Here is a 22,150-nt window from a genome sequence, read left to right as displayed (position 1 = left end):
TTCCGTCCCGTCCGGTATTTTCATGTGCTATCGATGTCCTCGACTCCCGTGTTCGTTTCCTGGATATTCTCTAACCCTCGTATCTCCCTCCTTCTACCCAGTCTTTCCGTGCGCCTCGCTGCTCCTCCATTCATCCTCGTCTCACCCTGGATCATCGAGCCAGCCTGCACCCTGCCACCCCAGCCTGCTCCTGTTTTGTTTGTATGAATAAACTCTGTTAAACTGCAAACCACCAGTCCGCGTCTGCTTTGGGGTCCAACTCGATAACTAAGCCTAACATGTTCATTGTTCCTCTGTTTCCTGTTTTATTTTGTAGTCCCTGCTCCCGGTGTGTTTTCCCCATTTGACTTCCTGCCCTCATCATGTTCACCTGTTTGTCCTGTGCCACCTGTTCCGAGTTCCCTTTGTTTCTCCCTTGTTTTGCCAGAGTGCTCCTTTTCAAACACAAACAATAACACAGTTGGGGGAGGAACTTTACACGGTATCTTTAAGTGAGCACACTCACTTCCCACCAAGCACTTTTGTTGTACACAAGCCACCCCCTCCCATACAGTATGGTCGCCATCTGAGCTTTCAGAGATTCCATCCATTTTGTGGGCCAGACATAAAAATCATGTGGGTTTTGTAAATTCAGCTACGCCACATAAAGTCACACTCAAGCATGATGCTAAGCTACCAATGGTAAGACAGTACCATTTGCCTCACAAAGCAATTTCAGGAATTGCAGGTGTCATTCAATCTCTATTGGATCAAGGTGTGCTGGTTCAAACCACCAGCCTATGTAACACACCTATTCTACCCATCCCAAAAGCAAATCGTCCAGATGAATGGAGGTTTGTGCAAGATTTGCAAGCTATTAATAACATAGTAGTGCCCACAGCTCCGATTGTGCCAGACACAAATTCAATTTTAGCTTCATTACCATCCAGCTCCAAGTACTACACAGTCACTGATTTAAGTTCAGCTTTTTTCTCAATACCATTGCATCCAGATAGCCAGTATCGTTCGCATTCACATATAAGGCCAAGCAGTAAACATGGCGACGGTTAGTGTAGGGTTTTGTCGAGAGCCCTACAGTGTATGCAGCAGCAGTAAAGAGAGACTTGGATGATCTCCACCTGACAGGGGGATCCACTCTCCTGCAATATGCTGATGATCTCCTAGTAGCTTCTCTGACAAAAGAAGCTTGTCGAACTGACTCTATTTTGCTCTTGCAGAGACTGGCTGAGTGTGGCCATAGAGCATCACTGGCTAAGCTACAATTTTGCCAGCCTGAGGTCACGTACTTGGGTCATGAAGGTGCTGTCCAAGGATGGACAGCGCCTTCTGTCACCAGAGAGGGTGAAACTGCTGGTTAGCATGCCGCCCCCCACTACCAAGAAAGAATTGCTCTCATTTCTAGGGATGGCTAACTATCGCAGGCATTGGATTTTTGAGTATGCAGCTATGGGTTCTGTTTTGCAAACTGCCACACTGCATTCAGCCCATCCCATGGTGCAGTGGACGGATGAGATGCACAAAGCCTTTCAAGATCTGAAGCGAGTGTAAGGACAACTCAACGATTTGGACACAGCAGAAACGTGAGTGCAAACTAAATTGAGAGACAAATTGACAATGTTTTGAGGACAGAGCCTAAAGGAGAAGAATCAAAAAAGACTTATGAACATGTGTTTCCAGCTCTCTTCCGGAAAAAAAGAACTATGAAACCTTTTGTGTTTCAGTGTGGCACCATGCTAGGGTTATGGCCCCCTGATTGCTGGGTGGCGCCAGTCTGCTGTTTATAACCAGGTGAGCGGCCACACCACACCCTTTCCTTCCACTCTTTGATCCCTCGGGTGGTGGCTGCGGCGTGGCTGCAGTGTGGCGTGTTATACTTCGGGGTGCATTCCCCAAACATACAGGTAAGGTAGCGCACTTTCTCTTCCATCCATGGCTAGCGCAATGTGCACATTGGTGACACCGACTTCCAACTCTTGCAGCACGGCAAGTGGCTGGCGGATGGGCTGTCCCGCTGGGAGCTCTGTTGGGGTTTAGTTCGTGTCCGCAGGTAGGCTGGCATTATCTGCCTGTTTGTTTTGTCTGTCGCTGGATTCTCTGCTGATTATTATTGGTTCTGAGTGTGTGCATTTCTTTTTGTGATGGACAGGTGCTGTGGGCCCCTGGCCGGCAGCCCAACTCCCTGGTGGTGGTGTTCCTCACGATTCCCTTTTTAGTTGGTGTGCACTGTCACGGGTGGCTAGTTTGTGATTCCTCTCCCCTTTTTGCTCCCCTGCCGCTGTGGTAAGCCCGAGCCCTGTCCTTCCTCCATTTTACCCTGGTAGCCAGCATATTGTTTATTTTTGTATTGTTAAGTGTTAATTTCATTTATAATAAAATATATTTTTTATATGGAACGCTCTCTGCCCCCTGTGGATAATTGAACATGTGTGACCTTTACACCTTAATTCTTTAATTTCCTAGGGATGAAATTCCCCTAGGTGGTGTGGTTGCAAACAACCACAACCCAGTCCGCCACACATGTCCTATTGACAGTGAATGACTGTTATGTTGTGTATCCCATCGCTTTCTATAGAGGCAGATGGTGGTGGTCCACTAATGACAAAACATGGGTAGAAGCAGAACAAATTGTTCCAAGGTCCATGAAGGTAAAGTTCACACCTGCAGTTTCATTGACTAGACCTCTAGAACTGTGGTGTTTCACTGAACAGCAACTGAACGATCATCCCGACTGTAATGCATGGACAGTTAATTAACAAGAGGTTCCTGATGAGCTAAGAAGCTGCAAAGATTTGAAACTGATGACGGTGTTGGCAGTTACTTTGTATCCATTAACACAATCAATGCAGCCGAATCTGAACCAAAGGTGCAAGATATGGACACACACAGTGTTCATCCACCTGTAGTGCAAAAAGCAAATTCAGCTCTCAACCTGATGGTTGCTTATCCGCGTGATCGTAATCTCAGTAATTGCTGGATATGTCAACGCATGCCAGCATCAATACACTCTTCAATGTTTAATCCAATCACATTCACTAAAGCCGACTACGAAATGTTCAATTGGAATGACCTTGCTTTAAGATTCAAAGATGAGGCAAATGATTGCTATACTCCAACCTACCCCGTAGACTTTGCAAAGTCCACCCAAAATGCAGACATCACTCTATACGTCGCTGTTAATGACCAATATCTGCCGAGCAGATTTAATTACACCACACTGCTCTGGGTTGCTCATATGCAAATGTACGTTGAGCTAGGCTTCAATTATAGAGTACAAATAATACTGGCTCAGACAAATTGTTCAAAACCTTCTGAACACCTGGGGCCTCATTTATCAACCGTGCGTAGAAAAGGTTCTAAATTCTGTCGTACGAATGAAACTTAGAATGTGTGTAAGTACAAACAAATCCGCAATTATCAAACGTGCGGACACTGGTCGTACGCACACTTGTAAGTAATCAGTGATGATAAATCCCACCCGTTCTTAACTACCATGCTCGTGCATGGTTAGGGTCATTTGCATTCAGAAACGCCTCCGATTGACCATATTTGGCAGCAACACTCCCTTTAATAATGCGTGAATGGATTTTTTTCCCCTCACCAAAATCATGGCAACGAGGGCGAAGAAGAGGAATCTTTCAGACACCGAGATTGATGTACTTGTGCGAGAAGTGGAAACTAACTAAAAAATATTATTTGGAACACTTTATGCAGGTGTGACCAACAAAAGAAAAATTGTTACATGGGAGAAAGTTACGACTGCTGTGAATTCCGTTGGGTCAGAGGGAAGATCACTCTCGGAAATAAAAAAAAATGGTTTGATATTAATTAGCGCCATAAAACGCGTCACAGCCCACAGACAAGCAATATCTGCAACTGGAGGAGGACAAGCAACAACCCAGCTATCACCCATGGACACCCGTATTGCCAGCATCATCGGCGACACAGCACTTTGTGGCGTTATTCCTGATGGAGATACAGATACTCTCCCATCACAACAAGCTGTACCATCAACCAGTCATACTGCAGGTAAAATAAAATGCTGGGCTGAGGTGTTTCATAAATATTTATTTAGACAGTTTAATTTGTGAATTTGAATTAAACTAAACGTGACAATAATGTGATGTTTCTTCAATAACTCAGAAACACAAGCCAGTCCCGCCTGCCCTCAGGAGCCGGAGGCGGTAGAGGAGCTGGGGGAGTCGGAAGAACAGGACCAGCCGGGGCCATCCAGAACCCATTCGGTGCGTCCTGGGGGGGTGAGGGTGCTGACGGAGGCAGTGCTACAAAATCAACAAGACACCACCAATTCCATAAATGAAATAAAGGATCAGCTGACAAACATCGCAAATACGTTACTGGAAATAAATGACTCATTGAAACAAATTGCTGCATGTGCATTGCAAATGTTAAATAAATAAACTTTAAAATGTTGAATGATGTTGAGATTATTTTCCCACGCACGCTTTCGATTTTTAATTTCTCACTTTTCAAAGATCGGCTAACAGGCAGGCTTACCTAAAATCTCTGTATGATCCTCTCTCTTGTTTGAATGGCAGCAGCATTGGGGGGTGGGAAAGGCTCTGCGTTGGGCATGGGCTCGTCTGCTCTGGGGGGTTCCTGCAGAGGGACGCATTGTCTGATGGCTAAATTATGCAGCACACAGCAAGCCAAGATGATGTGGCAGACTTTTTCAGGTTTATATTGAAGTGCCCCCCCGCGCTGGACAAGCACAGCCATCGGCCTTTTAGCAGGCCTATTGCGCGTTCAACTACTGTTCTTGAGCGTGCATGGGCCCGGTTGTAGTGCTGCTCCTGCGGGGTCCTCGGGTTGGTTACGGGGGTCATCAGCCACGGCTTTAGTGGATATCCCCGATCACCTATAGAGATGTTTTAATAAACCATACGAAGCCCAGAAAATAATTTTTGAAATGTTGTAACACTCACCAATAAGCCAGCCATCCTCAACAGCTCCTGCTTGGAGGTGCACACCCACAGAGCTGTTCTGCAGAATGAATGAGTCGTGCGTTCCTCCAGGTCACCGGGCAACAACGTTTAACAGAGACATAGTTGCATCGCAGATTATTTGTGCATTGATTGAAAGGAAACCCTTTCCTGTTTACGTAACTGAATTCATTGTGTGATGGTGCTTTTATTGCTATGTGGGTGCAATCTATGGCTCCAATTATGTTTGGGAATCCGGCTATGGCGTGAAATCCTCGTTTAATTTCGGCTTGTTGGTTATGTCTGTATGGGAACTGGATGTAAGCTGGGGCCAGAGAAATTATTGCATCCAACACTGCCGGCATGATTCTGCTTAGTGTCGGCTGCGAAATGCCGCATATGTCTCCAATCTCTCATTGAAATGTTCCAGTGGCCAAAAATCCCAGGGTGGATAGGAGCTGGATGTGCACTGGGATGGCTTTGGTGCGTTTTGTCTCTCGCTCCAACATGGGTTGTAAATCACGGCATAAATCAATTAATATATTTTTGGGGAAGCGGTACCTGCTGAGAAGCCACTCTGTGCTCTCACTGAACAGATCAGCACGCTCTTTGAAAACACGCTCCCTGCGGAGTGCACGGTTCTCCAAATCCTCCAATAGAGCAAGATAAGCCATGCTTGTATTTCAAGTTTTCTGTTCAGGTTGTCCTGTCACAGCTGTCTTTTATAGCTTGTCACACCAATCATTCAAAATATCTGCTAAATTACTTATTGAGATTTTTTATTAATTAGAGGAAACAGGGAACATGTGGGAAGTTTGAGATTGCTGAACACCGTGACTCCTTTAATGGTATCTATTTGTAGTTTTACTGTTCTACCACTAGATTTTGTGTGTACGCATGGTCAGAGCTGTGCTTAAATTTACGCACGTTCCTAAGCACAAGTACAAGTTTATAAATTCCATACTTTGCGTGGGAATGTTCTTACGCACTCATTACGCACACATCTGCACGTACGCACGTTTGATAAATGAGGCCTCAGGTCACTCGGTGCGCAACTTGCAATCTCCCCCCCCCTCTCTCTCTCTCCTCCATGCTGTCACGTGATAACGTCACGTTCATAAACTTTATCAAAAGTCTCTAAAAGTAAACTACTGTGGAAGTAAAACTGAAAATTCAACCACATATAAGTGCTGCTGGACATAGAATCATTTTTAGGCATTGAATTAATTATATCTTATATTTAATCCTTATCTCCTATATAAGTGCGTTGCAATTTTTTTTAATGACGGTATCGAAACTGATACCGTTGCTTTTGAAAGACACCGCTGGTATACCTTATTACCTTATCAACGCCCAACCCTACTTTGGATCATGGGGGTCTGGGCTGGTCAAATTCTTAACTACCCTTATTGTCACACTTCTCCTGCTCATCCTCCTCTGTTCATGTTTGGTTTCAATAATCAAGATGATAGTTAAGGTCTGTAATTCAAGCACCCCAGACATGTGTAAAAGAAGACATTGCTGCAGCTAATGGTTTGTTTACAAAGCACTATGATTATCAAGGTCTTGATGAGTAGTTACAGAGTCCCCGTATAGATGACATTGCTTTAGAGGATGACAGTGAAAAAGAGACTTCTAATTTGTAAAAAAAAATAAAATGTTATGTTATTTCCTAAAAATAAAGTTTAGGAGGAACATATTATTTTAAACTTTAGTGTTTGTTCTAGTCGTATGCATATAGTGATGATTACAGCTTTGCATTACATGTTGAAAAAAAAAAAATATATGTTGTGGTTGAAAATTTGTGAAAGTTGAAATGATAATCCTGCGAGGATAAGAAGCCACATCGCCATGCATCGTATGCTCTTGCAACCTCTCCATGGTGGTGACCCTCTACGTACGCAATGTACATGGGTTGAAGACTCTTCAATGTGTTAATTATGATGATGGTCAAGGTGCTTAAGTTTTGATTGAAGTTGTTGAATCAAGTATGTTTATTTAATTATTTTATTGTGCTGATGAAATCAAGTATGTTCATGTTACCCTCTCAGTTGCTTGAGTTTCATCTAATATCAGACAGGGCAAAAATCGGTCTTTTTCCTCCCCATCATTGAGGTTTGGCCTTTGCACCTGTCTAGAGTAGAGTAGTTAGTGCAGGGTCTTTTTCACTTTTAGTTGAATAAGTGAACATTTTTGGCCTCTGTCAGCAGGTGCATGTGATCTGTGACCTCTGTCGTGAGCTCCTTTAATGCCTTGGTGTTTCAGGGGATCATCATAAAATGAAGGTTTGCTTCATAAATGCCCTTGTTGGCCAGAAGATGGTACTCATGGGACACTTGTAAGAAGTGGTAAGGGTGGTACAAAAGAGGGGTTTTCATTTACCTCACTGATTGTATGAATTGATCTTAACTGAATGACAAGTTCAAAGAATAATGTTTGTTGATTTTGTGTTTCGTATATTCTCTTGATTTGTTGTTTAATTGAGAAGGATTTCGTATTGCATGATGTTGGATCTGTTCTGAAGGGGCTCCTGGTAGTCTGAAAATTTAAAAAAAATTCAGGGTAATGGTAATCAGGATTGATCTTATGATCAATAAGAGGGGATTGTTACGGAATAGACACTGTCTCTTGTCCTGTCTGGGGCAGAGTGCAACAGGCTGTTGTGTTTGGGAAGTGCGAGAGCTTGACAAAGGTCAAAGGCTTCACTCCCTAGACATCACAGATATGAGACTGAGTAACAGTGGAAGTTCTACATTGAGTTACTCCACGGGCGAGACCCCCTCCGAGCCCCCCCCCCCCCCAAAAAAAGTTAGCTAGTTTTTTATAACTATATACGTGAGGCAATTCTGCACAAAACAGTAGAAGTTATCAGACCTTAAATAAATAGACACTATATACAAAAAGTGGCAAATATATACAATTGGATATATTAAAAAAAAGTAACTAGAGCAGAGAACAACAATAATGTAAAATATTAAGATGAACAATATACAAATAAAATATAGATTAAATATTCTAAATAGCACAAATCCTTCATCACACAAATTTGAAAACATACTAAAGAAAATCTGATTATAAGACTGTTGCACTAAGAACAGAAAACACAAACTAAAACCTGACCTTTGCAATAAAACCAGTGTATTGCACTATATGTACCCCCCTTGTCCGTTTCTATTTGGGAGACCCAGAGGTGAACTGTCCCCCACCCGCCCCTCCCCTTCTCACACAGCTTCTGTGCACCGTGCAGCACCTTCTCAGCTGCAGTGGCGTCTGCAGCAGCTGCAGGAGGCGTCAATTTGCCAATTTCCCACACACTGTGACATGATAGATAATAGAAAACCGCTTTGCTGCGCAGATGATTTTTTTTTTCTAAGTGCTCGTGCCACCCCCCCCCCCCCCCCCGTGACATGAAAAAATGCTGCCCTGGGCGGCTGCCCGGTTCGCCCGTGCCTAAAACCGCCACTGCTGTGTAAGCAGCACTACTGTCTCCATAACTAGAAAATACATTTGACTGTTTAGGAACTAGCACACCCTTAGATTAAATGATCTGTTGGGGTTTAAAGTGTGACTGCTGGAAAGCAGACTTCAGAATATGAGAGAGCATCATGCACAGATGTTGTATGGATGAATTCTGATTTTCTCCTTGGCCAAGCTTCAATAAATATTTCAGCATAAGACGTCAAAGGTCTACTGAACACTTTCTTTACTGATGAGTTGACCATTGATCAGCAGATTTTCCACACCAACCACATTATCCAAAGAGTTTAGTTTACTATTAAATTATTCAGGTGTGCTAAGTCGCATAATCTAGTCCAGATTTGAGAGGTCTAGGTGTAGTGGTTTTTGACCTGGACTAACGTGGTCTAATGTGGTATAAATAAAAACAGTGACATCATCCCTTTTGCATTTTCACAAATAAAATAAAGGTTTCACAAGTTCAATAGTGGGTTTCAGGCAAAGTGAATGTCTTACCTAAAATTTCTAAAATGTTTTTACATCAATAACATGCACCAAAAACAGACAATCAATGGACAAACAGTCGCTCATCAAGTTAATATTCCCTTCGCTTTCCCTGCCAAATCAAAAGTTTGTGACTCTTTATTGGTAGATTTTTGACAAGAAAACTTATAGGTTGTGTTTACACATCTCAAGTTTATTAAAATCTTATAATATATAATCTTGTATAAAGCACAAGAAAATAATAATCAAGATAAGACAAGTACTTTCACATTACGTGAGTGGGAAAAACTTCATGTTTTTATTTAGATGTCTTCCATTTCTCAAATTATTTGCAGCAGTTCTGTCATGAAGTGAACTTGAGATAGGACTCGGACGCAGAGTTAGGAGAATGCTGACAAAGATCAGGTTTTTATTTAACCCAGAAAAATACAATAACTGGCTAACAGAGGGGGCCTCAAAAAGAGGGAATGATTACAAAACATACAAATGAAAAATCCTACCTTCTGTGAAGAGATAAGAAATAAACAACACTTAACAGAAAACTGCTCGGAAGAGGGAAAAGCTATGAAAAGGGTTTACAAAATAAATCTCGTCCTGAGAGGGAAATGCTATGAACATTAACTAAAAAAATAACACTCCTATAATGAGGGACAACAATGCTAACCCACAAAACAAAAATCTCCTCCGAAGAGGGACAAGATCTAAAGATAAACTAACTATACTAACTAAAAGAGAGCTATGAAAACTATAAGGCAAAAGCCAACAAAAAACACTTTTAGCGAGGCAAAAGGCTGGTGGCACTTGAAGAACGTACAAGGCACACTGGCACAGGACAAAGGGGAGAGGCAGACTATAAGCACACACGGAGGTAATGGGAAACAGGTGAGTATAATCAGGATCATGGAAGACAATCAGACCGAGGCACATGAGGAAGGGCAAGTGACCTGAAACGAGAGGAGAGTTAATTTTCAAAATAAAACAGGAAGTCACAATACAAACTTGGAGACGGGACACAAACTTAACTTGATTTTACTGTGGTGTGACAAGTTCGTCTCTTAACATGATGTACAGGTCAGCAGCAGCAAGTGGATCTGCAGGAGCATCCCACCCATTCTCCTCCATCAGGAGACAACACAGTTCAAAAACGGTTTCATCACAAGGAAACTCACCTTTGGGAGTGCACTCTTCCACACACACAGTGACCTCCTCCATGGAAACAGGTTTGAGTCTATCCTCAGCACTGTGCAGCTCTGGGAATGAATACATCACATCAGGCTGACCCGATGCCACGTCACCACTTGATCTTGGTCTGATTTTGTGTGAATTCCAGGTGGTGAAAACTTTGTCAAGTTCATCCTGCATAGAAAGAAGCACAGTACATACAGAAATGTGAAATAGGTTTTGCAACACTTAACTGTTGCCTGTGTATACTGAGGCCTAGGTTGCTGTGTTGTATTGTTTATGGAGGGGTAGAAAATGCCAAAATCAAAAATAAATAATTTAATGAATAATTACAAACAACAACAACTGCTACAATTCCAATACAACCTACAGCAACTTCATTTCAGAGGTTGAGGAAAGATTTTTACCTGAACAAGATTCATGAAACAGAACTGGATTAGACTTTTGTCCAAAAATTCTCCTGTGAAATGACCATCATCCTGGAAAGTTTGAAATAAGTTCATCCAGGACTGTGCACTCTGTTTGCGAAGGGTACCCCACCATCCTTCAATGCGCTGGTTTGCTGTGCTTCTTCCATTAAGGAAACTCTTCTCTCCTGCAAAACTGTCTGGATGGTTTCTCCGCAAAAAACATCTGCATTTCTTCAACACAAACATTTTCTGTTCCCCCTGCCTGGTCCACCTATGCTTGACACCGTTTTGGTAAAGTAACTTGCTAATTTGGGATCACTGTTTGTGGTAAAGGCCTCCATCCATAACACATAGCGGCTGAAACCATCTTTGCAGCCATTGATGGCAATGCCATAGGGTTTTAGCTTGTCATAGCCGTCCATGTGCCAAAGTGCATTTGGCACCATGCTCTTCTCAATTCTACACCTTGTGGATTAACCAGTTTGATGATGCTTCTTATGGTGTCTTGTAACACAACAAATCCTCGCTGAACTGCTCAAAGATGTAGCCAGCGATAACCTTGCATCTGTCCATTGGTCATAACCTCATGTTGGACAAAAGCCAGCACTTCTTCCATGTCAGACTGGTTCTTCCTCCTGAACAGCCCAAGTATTCTACAAACTCTCTTTAAAGTTCTGACACTTATCACTGTCTGGTTGTAATGCGCTAAAATTGCAAGTATTTCCTTGTTACTGAAAAGAAAGTCTGAAGTACAATTTGATTAGGTCCTCCAAATCAGGCACTGCAGGCATTGTTGTGAAAAGGAAATTGAAGGGATCTATCATTCTGCATCATCCATGAGTACAATGACATTGTGGTCGATCTGCACAGAGGAAGACATAAAATAAAAGACAATGATTTTTTCAATGTGCACATTCAAATATGTTCAAGTGATATTACATGTTCTCACTGTGAGACAGATTCCAGAGGTGTTGCCTGCAATCATCTAGTTTACTGTATTCTGGACCCTTTCCGTGCACGTAGGAAAAGCCTTTGCGTTGACTTAAGTGAAACTAGTGCTACTAATCATCTGTCAGACTTGAGAGAATGGGATGAATAGAGCTGGCTAAATCGTTTGAACTAACCCTTGTAAGCACTGTGCTGTTTATGGTTCAAACAATAAATCAACAGGCTAATTGATCCTAGGGAGTGCAATGCCTGCACATGAATTTACATAGTCATGTAATGTCTTCTGTTTTAGTCTTGTCTGTCTATTTCTGGCGTTTGCATTTGTGTAAACTGGGAATCCAAAATCAAATCAAATCAAATTTTATTTGTATAGCCCAAATTCACAAAACACATTTAGCCTCAGAGGGCTTTACAATCTGTACAGGTAGTGACACCCTCTGTCCTTAGACCCTCAGTTCGAGTGAGGAAAAACTTGCCCACAAAAAAACCCTTTTAACAGGGAAAAGAAGGTGGAAGAAATCTTGGAGAGCCACAGAGGAGGGATCCCTCTCCCAGGACGGACAGACGTGCAATGGATGTCACGTGTACAGAACAACGCAACAGAAACATATTGTACAATTACAATGAAAGACAATGATTATAGTAGCAGTGGTTAGCAGTGGTGGTAATATGTAGCAATGCTACAATAATAAACAAGTTAATATTAATGTCATGGAATTATGACTAATAGTAATAACAAGAGTGGATGTCAGGCAGGGCCATGGCAGTAGTGGGAACCACGATCCAATACAGGGAGCAGCCATGATCCATAAGAACCTGCTGGACGAGAGAGCACAGAAACTCCAGGGAAGAAGTTTAGTTAGTTACATGCATTAATGAGACATGTTTAGAGATGGGGATGATAATAGAGAGAGAGGGTGGGGTGGAGGTGTCCCCCGGCAGTCTTATCCTATAGCAGCATGACTAAGGGCTGACCTGAGCCAGCCCTAACTATAAGCTCTATCAAAGAGGAAAGTCTTAAGTCTACTCTTAAAAGTGTTGACCGTGTCTGCCTCCTGAACCCAAAATGGTAGTTTGTTCGACCATTTGTACAGACTTCCTCATCTTGATACTGAAGGTTGAGTATGTAGTAGATTGCAAACACAGCAGCAAGTCCAACTGTGACTTGCCCTGTTGCACCTGAAACTTTAAGTCATAGCAACATGAGAATGCATCTCACCTTATGTAAACATTTATTAACTCAAGATGAATGACCAATATGCTTTATTATATGTCTAACACAGGATCTAAATGAAATGTATACCATGAAGTATCAGGCGAGGACTTGCAGGAAGACTAAGAGTTGTCTCAATGTCAGCTGCAGTGGCAGACACCTGTAGGGAACAAATACATACATGCAACATTTTTAAGATGAAAAATTATAAAAAGGTAAATAGTTAGTAAACAGAGAAAGAAAAAAGAAAACTTACACCTGCAAGAAGGATCAGCCCGGTTAGGTCCTCCCCAAAGTGTGCCATGAGCAGCTGAACAACACGAAGTGCCACCTCATTATCTTCACCTTTAGAGATGACATCCTTGACATCTTTGTTAGTAGGTTTTCCCTGAAGTATTGTGTGATGGCTCTTCCACATTCCTCCATACTGAGTTCCAAGCTACGAAGCACATTGATGTCTGTGAGCAACTCAAAATGTGTGAAGATCTTTTCTGGCTGCTTTTTAGTGCAACCATATCAGTCTTAATGCTGAAAAGTTTAACCTTAACTGAGTTGCAATGTTAAGATTATGAAAGAAAAACCACAGCTGATGCAAAATGGTTTAACAAAGCCTTGAGGATTCAAGTGTCTCTTTTACCGAACTAGCTTCATTCTGTTAACTCATTGTAAAACACATTTCATTAAAAGTCGACACAAACTAAATAAAAATAAAATAAAGAAAGAAAATAAGATATTAATTAACGTACATTTCAGATGCAAGACCAGAATGTTGGTGATTAAGACAGATTGTGCGTCGTGTCTCTTCTGGAAAATTTCCAAAAAATACTGTAGTGTCCCGTAATTTAAAACAGTAGCATTCCGTTTATGGCCTTTGTCCTGTTGGTCCAAGTTAAGAAGCCCACAATGCATTGCTAACTACAGTACCAAACTGTTAGAAATTGGCTGTAAATTTACAGCAATTGTTTACAGTGTACGAGTGTGACATGTGACACAATACCCCATCAGTGGACATGTTGTCACACTACGTAGGGTAAGATGTCACCATGGACTCTGGATCAAACAAAACAAGAACCAGCACTGATTCAAATTCTTAATTAGATCCAGCTACAGACGAAAAGATTGATTCATCACTGAACTGAATCAATCCTAAAGGGAGCAGTTAATTCAGTCTCTTATAATAACAAAAATAATAATAACAACTAGAAAACCAACCTTAAAATAGAACATGTAATACATCCAAAGCTCACAACTGGAAAATCATTTAAATACACTCATCAAAACTCATCAAATTGCAGTTGTAGCACATTAATTGCCTCACCCGGGGCCCACTGTTTGCATTATCATGCACTGGACCTGTTTTACATTGTCTGTTAAAGCCAAAAGTGTCAGTAAGAATAGCAGCTGAGCAGTTCCAAGGGAATATGACGTTGGGTGGAGTATTGTTCCCTGTTACTCAAACCCCTTACACCCTGCCTGTTTAAACTCCTGTCTGGTCACCACTCTGTTTGATTTCTACACAGTCAAAACACCAGTTTCATCCATATTCCAGATGTTCCCTAGTCCCGGTGAATGTTGACGTAAACCCCTCTCCGGATTGCCAAAGAAAACCTTGTTAAAAGCTTGCTGCCACTGGCTTTCTGTATGAGCCAGTTTAGGAAGTGTGAAAACCAGAATTGAACTTCTGTGCCTCAGCTAACTGCTGGCTTTTTCACCTCAGTTAGCTCCATCCCATACCCGCTTGACGCTGACTGGTACCACCAACAACGGCGAGGCAGAATGTCAGAGAACATCAGGACGGTCCCTGGAAAGAGCGCCGCGATCTCCCTGATGTCCGCCTTCATCGTGACCATCAGCTTTCGCCTCCCCTGGCCACGGACGCTGATACTATTACCGCTGACGTGAATAATAATCACGTCGGGCTCGTATTGGCTCTCTGCCCGCTGCCGACGCAGGAACGGCAGCAGCTCTTCCCACCGCCGACCTCCTCTCCCGAACCACGACACAGCGCACTCCGGATGGATGTGGAGGTCCCACCGCTGGCTGAGAAGGTGGGAGTGCAGCCTGGAAATGATGGAGCTCCCAACGATCCACACGTTCACTTTTGAATCCATGGTTAAAGTAACCACCGGACGCTCAAACGCTCTTATTTATAGCCCGGTTATCGCTTGAAAATGCCGCGCAAATATGATTTACACGCCGGTTAAAAAATAGACGGCAGTGATTGGTGGACTTGATTCACGCCCAGTGACAGTCAAAATATTGTACAGCATCAGTGGCGCTATTGGTAGAAAGTGCCACCGATCCAAGTCGGCTCCAATTTCAAAAGCCAGAGCGGCGCAGGCTGGTGAATGCACGCGCAGCTCTGAAGGAAGATCTTGCTCATCTAATCAGATGTATAGATCAATAATGTTATGATCAGTGTTGATATTGTGGCGTCAGGTTTAAACGATAGCGGGTCAGATATGTCAGCTGACTCTGTACGTGGGACAGAGACAGAAACAGAGAGAGAGAGACGCAAGCAGGCTGTGTGCGTGTGTGGGTATGAATCAGATGCTTCGTTAGTGTTTGTGAAATTATTTTGAAAAGCTAGGATCCTTTGGTTTTCCTGGTGACATCCTGTTACTACTGGGGGCTTATTTTAAAAATAAAGGCTTTGTACAGACTTCCTGATAACATTCTATTACTATGGGGGAGGGTTGTTTATTTTTATATTCAAAATATAGGCTCATTATATGTTTGCTGGTAACATTCTATTATAATGGGGGGCTTATTTTCAAAATAAAGGCCCATTACTTGTTCCTGGTAATATCCAGTTACTATTGGGGGGGCTTATTTTTACTTTTATTAAAATTTTCCAAGATTTAGCAAAAACCACCACCCTCACTCATTCTTGAACCCAGACTCACGTCAACTATTTGGGCATTTTATTTTGAAAATCCAGCATCTTTCAGGCTTCCTGGGAACATTCTGTAACTATTTGGGAGTTTTATTTTGAAAGTCCACTCTTTTTCCGGCTCCCTGGGAACATCCTGTAACCATCTGTGGATTTTATTTTGAAAATCAGCATCTTTTAGGCTTCCTCAGAATATTCTGTAACTATTTGGGGGTTGTATTTTGAAAATCTAGCTTTTTTTTACTCTTCCTAGGAACATCCTGTAACTATTTGGGAGTTTTATTTAGAAAAACCAGGCTCATTACATGTTTCCTAGTAACATTCTATTTCTATGGGGGGGCTTATTTTCAAAATAAAGGCTTTGTACAGACTTCCTGGTAACATCCAGTTACTATTGGGGGAGCTTATTTTCAAAATAAAGACTCTGTACAGACTTCCTGGTAATATCCAGTTACTATTGGGGGGCCTTATTTTCAAAATAAAGGCTCATTACATGTTTCCTGGTAATATCTAGTTACTATGGGGGGGGATGGGGAGGCTTAACTAGAAAATCTCTCCTGCCGAGACATTTTGAATGGGTGCCTTGTGCTCGTCGCCGATGCTCACGTACAGAGAGAAATTTCCTTTAAGATGAAGGACAGAGAGACATATATTATCCAGGTTTACATGACATCCGATTTCAGAGAGACAGAGAGAAACCATGATGTAAGGTCTTATCACCATCCATGGCATTTAATTTTTAAAATTCCCCCTCCTTCAGGCTTCTCTGGAACATCCTGTAACTATTTGGGGGTTTTATTTCGAAAATCCAGTGTCTTTCAGGCTTCCTGGAAACATTCTGTAACTATTTGGGAGTTTTATTTTGAAAGTCCACTCTTTTTCCGGCTCCCTGGGAACATCCTGTAACCATCTGGGGGTTTTATTTTGAAAATTCAGTGTCTTTCCGGCTCCCTGGGAACATCCTGTAACCATCTGGGGGTTTTATTTTGAAAATCCAGTGTTTTTCAGGCTTCCTGGAAACATTCTGTAACTATTTGGGGGGTTTATTTTGAAAATCCAGCATCTTTCAGGCTTCCTGGGAACATTCTGTAACTATTTGGGAGTTTTATTTTGAAATTCCACTCTTTTTCCGGCTCCCTGGGAACATCCTGTAACCATCTGGGGGTTTTATTTTGAAAATCCAGTGTCTTTCAGGCTTCCTGGAAACATCCTGTAACTATTTGGGGGTTTTATTTTGAAAATCTAGCATCTTTTAGGCTTCCTCGGAATATTCTGTAACTATTTGGGGGTTTTATTTTGAAAATCCAGTGTCTTTTAGGCTTCCTCGGAATATTCTGTAACTATTTGGGAGTTTTATTTTGAAAGTCCACTCTTTTTCCGGCTCCCTGGGAACATTCTGTAACTATTTGGGCATTTTATTTTGAAAGTCCAGCTTTTTTTGGGCTTCTTAGAAACATTCCTTAACAATCTGGGGATTTTATTTTGAAATTATTATTTTTATAAATATTATTATTTATACACTCAAACATAGGCTCTGTACATGTTTCCTTGTAATATGAGGGGGTGGGGGGGGTTATTTTCAAAGTAAAGGCTGTGTACAGACTTCCTGGTAACATTCTATTACAATGGGGGAGGGTTGTTTATTTTTATATTCAAAATAAAGGCTCACTACATGTTTGCTGGTAACATTCTATTATAATGGGGGGGGGGGCTTATTTTCAAAATAAAGGCCCATTACATGTTCCTGGTAATATCCAGTTACTATGGGGGGGGTGGGGGGGCTTATTTTTACTTTTATTCATATGCTCCAAAAATTAGCAAAAACCACCAGCCACACCCGGATTCGAACCCAGACTTACGTCACATGATCCGAGTGCCTTAACCACTGGGCCAAAGCGGATGGTGGCAAAAACTTTGAATCTAGTAAATTTATAGAGGAGACTTGACCTCTGACAGTCTATGGGGTTGCTATGGTTACTCACTGATTAGATGAGGAACACCTGCTGCGCGCACACTTTGGAGACAAAAACTGGTTTCAGACCAACCCTCAAACAAAAGCTTCTAACTCAAAATCTATAACTCGTATCTGAAAAATAAACACATTGTGAGAATCACAAGACTTTGGCCGACGTCCACATATGTTTATATTTAATAAGAGTTAAGAAATGAGACCGTAAGAGCGATTTAGAAATTTAGTTTTCTCATCAGGAATCTTTTTTGGAGATCTCCATTGAAGTAAATGAAAACGGTAGAGGGCGCTGCTCTAGCGCCACTCATCAAACAAATGCTTGATACTCAAAAACTATAGGTCCTATCTAAGAAATGAAAACATTGTGAGAATCCCAAGACTTCCACGAACGTACAGATATGTTTTGGCGAGAAAGGGTTCAGAAATGAGACCGTGGGAGCGAGTTAGAAATTTTTCTTCGTATTTCTCCTTTTCGGACTTTTTTCCAGAAATTAACATGGGAGTCAATGGAGAGGTGAGACCGGAAAAGATTTCTCGGTAAATTGACTCAGCCTAAACTACTGGACCGAGAGATGTCAGAGTGGCATGTGTGCATAGGAAACAATCTCTGCTTTCACCAGATGTAAAAATCATGTCTGTCGGACTCCGTTTGTGGCTAGGAGAAGTGTTTAAAGACAAAAAAAGTGGCTGAAAAACGCCTGTTTTTGCCGATTCTCTCTTTAGGGCGAGAGACCTTGAGTCCCATTCGTCGGTTTTGGCTGCTAAAAAGTATATACAACCAAAAAACTGAACTTACATCAAAATACAACTTAGATCAAGTGTAAATTGCTACACCTGCTCCAATGTAAGTATATTTGCATACATTGTTGCTATATGTTTGGTAATATTTTTTTTTCTGTCAGACCTGATAAACCACACCTATGTCTTACACAATAATTGTCCTTGATAGATTCAAAGATGGACTGGCATGTCTGCAATTTTTGACCGCACTGCAGCAGCATTCTGGTGTGCTGGCTCCTGCCCTATACCATTCTTCCAAGGCCCTGACTGCTGCCGAAATGGAAAGCATGTTCAGTCCAGACCTCAGCCCAAGAGGAAGCAACAGGCGGCAGAAGGAGGTCAAAATAATTGGATTTTGGGCTGATTTTCTTCTTGATTGTGAAGGTTTGTCAAGGCTGTTTTGTCATATATATATATATATATATGATTCACTATGTTTTTAGATAATGCAGAGTCAAACAATTCACTACAATGTTGACTTTTTCTTTTTAGAAAAAGTGACGGCTGTGTCCCTCGAGGATGTGCTGATGTTTGCCACTGGTTTAGCAGCACTTCCACCAGCAGGATTGACTCCGCCTCCAAGCATTGACTTTTTAACTGATTCACCTTTTCCAATGGCAAGCACATGTACAAACACACTGAAGCTACCGCTCTTGGATTCCTACAGTGTCTTTAAGACAACATGGAGTTTGGGATCCAGAATGCTCCAGGATTTGGATGCTTTTAGATGTCAAAGGGACTATCCATGAATGCAATAAGAGCTGTGGCCTGATTTAGGCTCTCTTTATTTATTTTTTTTGTCTTTTTTTTCTCAACTTACAAGGTCACGTTTGCTTGTTTGCGTCAGTCACTGCCTCTTGTAAAAGGCAATTTGGGACTTTTTTTGAATTAAAGTGATTATTCACCCGTGTGAGGGCTTCTATACATTGTTTGAATCTGTACAGTTAGCTTCTTGCAAATGTTACCCATAAATATTAGAGAGCCATGTCCTGCATTTTCGTTTATTTAGCTGTTTCCTGTTTTTTACAGCTCAATACAGTATATATTTAAAAAAAACAACGTGAAATCAGAGCAAATGTGTTTTGCAAGTAATTGCTGTTTACATAAACATTGAATCAGAAAATAAATACAATTTAAGTTTAATATGTCTCCACTTCTTTTCAAAATAAAATAGCCCGTGCAAACTGCCGGTCGTAAAAACAGACAAAAGCAAAACTAATTAACTACGTAGCATATTTAAACAAGTAGAAGCATATTTTGAAGAACATACACCGGGAAAATGAACAAATCGCCCCCCACTTTGGGAACATTGCAATAGTCCATGTTTATAGCCCAGCTATTTCCTTCAGAGTGATGTACAGTTCTGAGGCTGTCTTCCAGTCTTGCGGCTGTTGTAGTCCGTTTCGTTCTACTGCCTGTTGTAGGTATTCCTCTATGTCTGGATCACCGCATACATCAGTCACTTGCCTTGCCTCAGAAAACACATCCAGTTCCCTGTCTTCAACAGCGAATCCACAGTCCCTTGAACCAAATCTGCAAAATTAGATGATACAATGATATTAAGGACAAGGTTTGAAGTGGCCATTGTTAGTTTGTTTGCTTGTTGATATACAGAAATTCATAAACAGTGGTAAAGACAGATGGCTTCTAAATTCAAGAATGAATTATACCAACATGTACAATTGTCCAAATATATTCCAGTGTAGGCTATACCACAACACCTTGCATTTTTTGTAATGTATATGATCATTGTTACCTGTGAGGCAAGAGATACAGTTCATTTGGAATCCCTCCTGGACATGATGCAAGTCTGCTTGGTCGAATCCGGTGCTTGTTCCATAGATCCATGCCTTCATCCAGGTCTTGCTGCAGAAGATTACTAAAGCTAAATCTCAGTAAGCACTGGTGTTCATGGCTGCCATTGAAGAGTCCAGAGTCTCTCAGGTCTCCAAACAAGTCCATCCAAAATTGAGACCTAGGGATACATTACATGCAAAGTGGCTTATTTCACATGAGAGGAAAAATATAATAACCACAAGTCACGTTATCAATGCACTAGTGGATACATCTTAACAAAAGCATCACAGAGAAATTAGATTGTAAACCATATGACTTCCACAATAGTAATCAACTGCTGATGTGATTCAATAACTAATAAGAATAATTCCTATGGATTCCTTCGTTATTATCACAGCAGGATGCTTGTGCGCAGCTGTTCTATTGACACTTTTCTGTTTTGTCTTTTCAGTGTAATTTTCACTCAATGAAATCAAACTTTTTTGTGCAAAGCTTGTTTCAAGTTTTACTCCGGCGTTCCCATAACCATGGTAACTCACAGTGCCGGAGGGGAGAGACACTGAATGTGTTTTTACACGTCGTTGTTTCACACTTGTAGCAACAACAGGAGACACTGTGTCAGACAAGTTGTCATATGTTGACTTAACTTTACAAACCGAGTCTCAAAATGACATGCTAGATAAACAGCTAAACTTTAGCGCCGATGCTCCGTGTTTAGATCCCGGTCTGTGGCTCACAGGCACGCTGTAAACAATACTGTGTGACAACCTGCCAATACATTCATCACCCTGCTCTGATATACACTGATCTCATGAATGTCCTCTGTGAACTCTAAATGACAGAAATAGCAACGGAGGAGTCGCTACGACAGTCAAACAAACTAACAAAAAATACTTTGCAATCAAACATTTAATACTTTTTTAAGGGCCTTAATTTTCACCAAGTTGATTTACTATCTTTTAATACTTTTTAATACCCCACGGAGACCCTGTGAAGTGGTCTGCTTTAGAGTTAAACAGTTGAAGAACACTAATAATAATCACAATGACAAACAAGGAAGGGGGTTGTAATTATCAGCACTGATCAGTTTAACAGAGACATGGGTGATCACTATACAGCTTCCACTGCACTTGTCATCCATCAAACACAGATGTACCTACCTCCCTCTTCTGAAAAAAGACCACCATGACTCGATGCGCTGATTCCCTGTTGATGAGCCGTAACTGTGACTAGAAGTGCCTGCATAATAGTCCGTATGACCATGGCGGAGGGTACATTGTATTGCTGCAATAGTCCCATTTTCTGTTCCGAGGTCAGTTCTTAACCTCATTGGAACCACACCAACACTCTTGGCACAGTTAATATAATTGTGAGCGATGACAGATGGATTATTGTTTATTGGTCCACAAAAAAGCCACATCATTCTTCTTGAAAAGCCATCTATACATCCTGAGAGGGCCAGGCCAAATGGTTTCAGTTTATCATACCCATCTACATGCCATATGTAGTTTGGACCCATGGAGGGATACGTACGTCTTGTAAACCTCCTGCGTGTTCTCAAAGCCGCCCCTCGTGGATTGAGTTGTTTCAGTAACCTCATTACTACATCACGTTTAACGCAAATCCTGTGTTTTTGTTGGAGAGCTTGCCACATAGTCCGATAACCGAAGAGTTGCCCTGGTCCTTCCAGCTCAATCAGAATTGCACGCCTCACCTCAGGGAGTGGGGAATAGTTCAATCTTCTGTTCAGCCCTGCTTCTTTTAAACGTGTCTTCAGCGTACGCAGACTCATGTCGACAGCATATCCAGGATCACGACATATCCATGTCATGCATCAAAATATTCTTTAATAGCAGCGCGTACGTTATCACTGACAGCGCTCATATTTTGAAAACATGTAAACCATGTCACTGACGGCGCTCATATTTTGAATATCAATACCATGTCCTTCCGGTTCAAAGGACGGACCAGCAGTCCAATCAGCGACGATTCATGTCGCCCGAGGGTACCTACCTTTTACGTTTTGAATTTGCTGTTGTGTTTTTGAATTTGCTATTG

The sequence above is a fragment of the Paralichthys olivaceus genome, chromosome 5 (assembly GCF_024713975.1).
Source record: "Paralichthys olivaceus isolate ysfri-2021 chromosome 5, ASM2471397v2, whole genome shotgun sequence".
Taxonomy (NCBI): domain Eukaryota; kingdom Metazoa; phylum Chordata; class Actinopteri; order Pleuronectiformes; family Paralichthyidae; genus Paralichthys; species Paralichthys olivaceus.
This window is presented reverse-complemented; position numbering follows the sequence as displayed.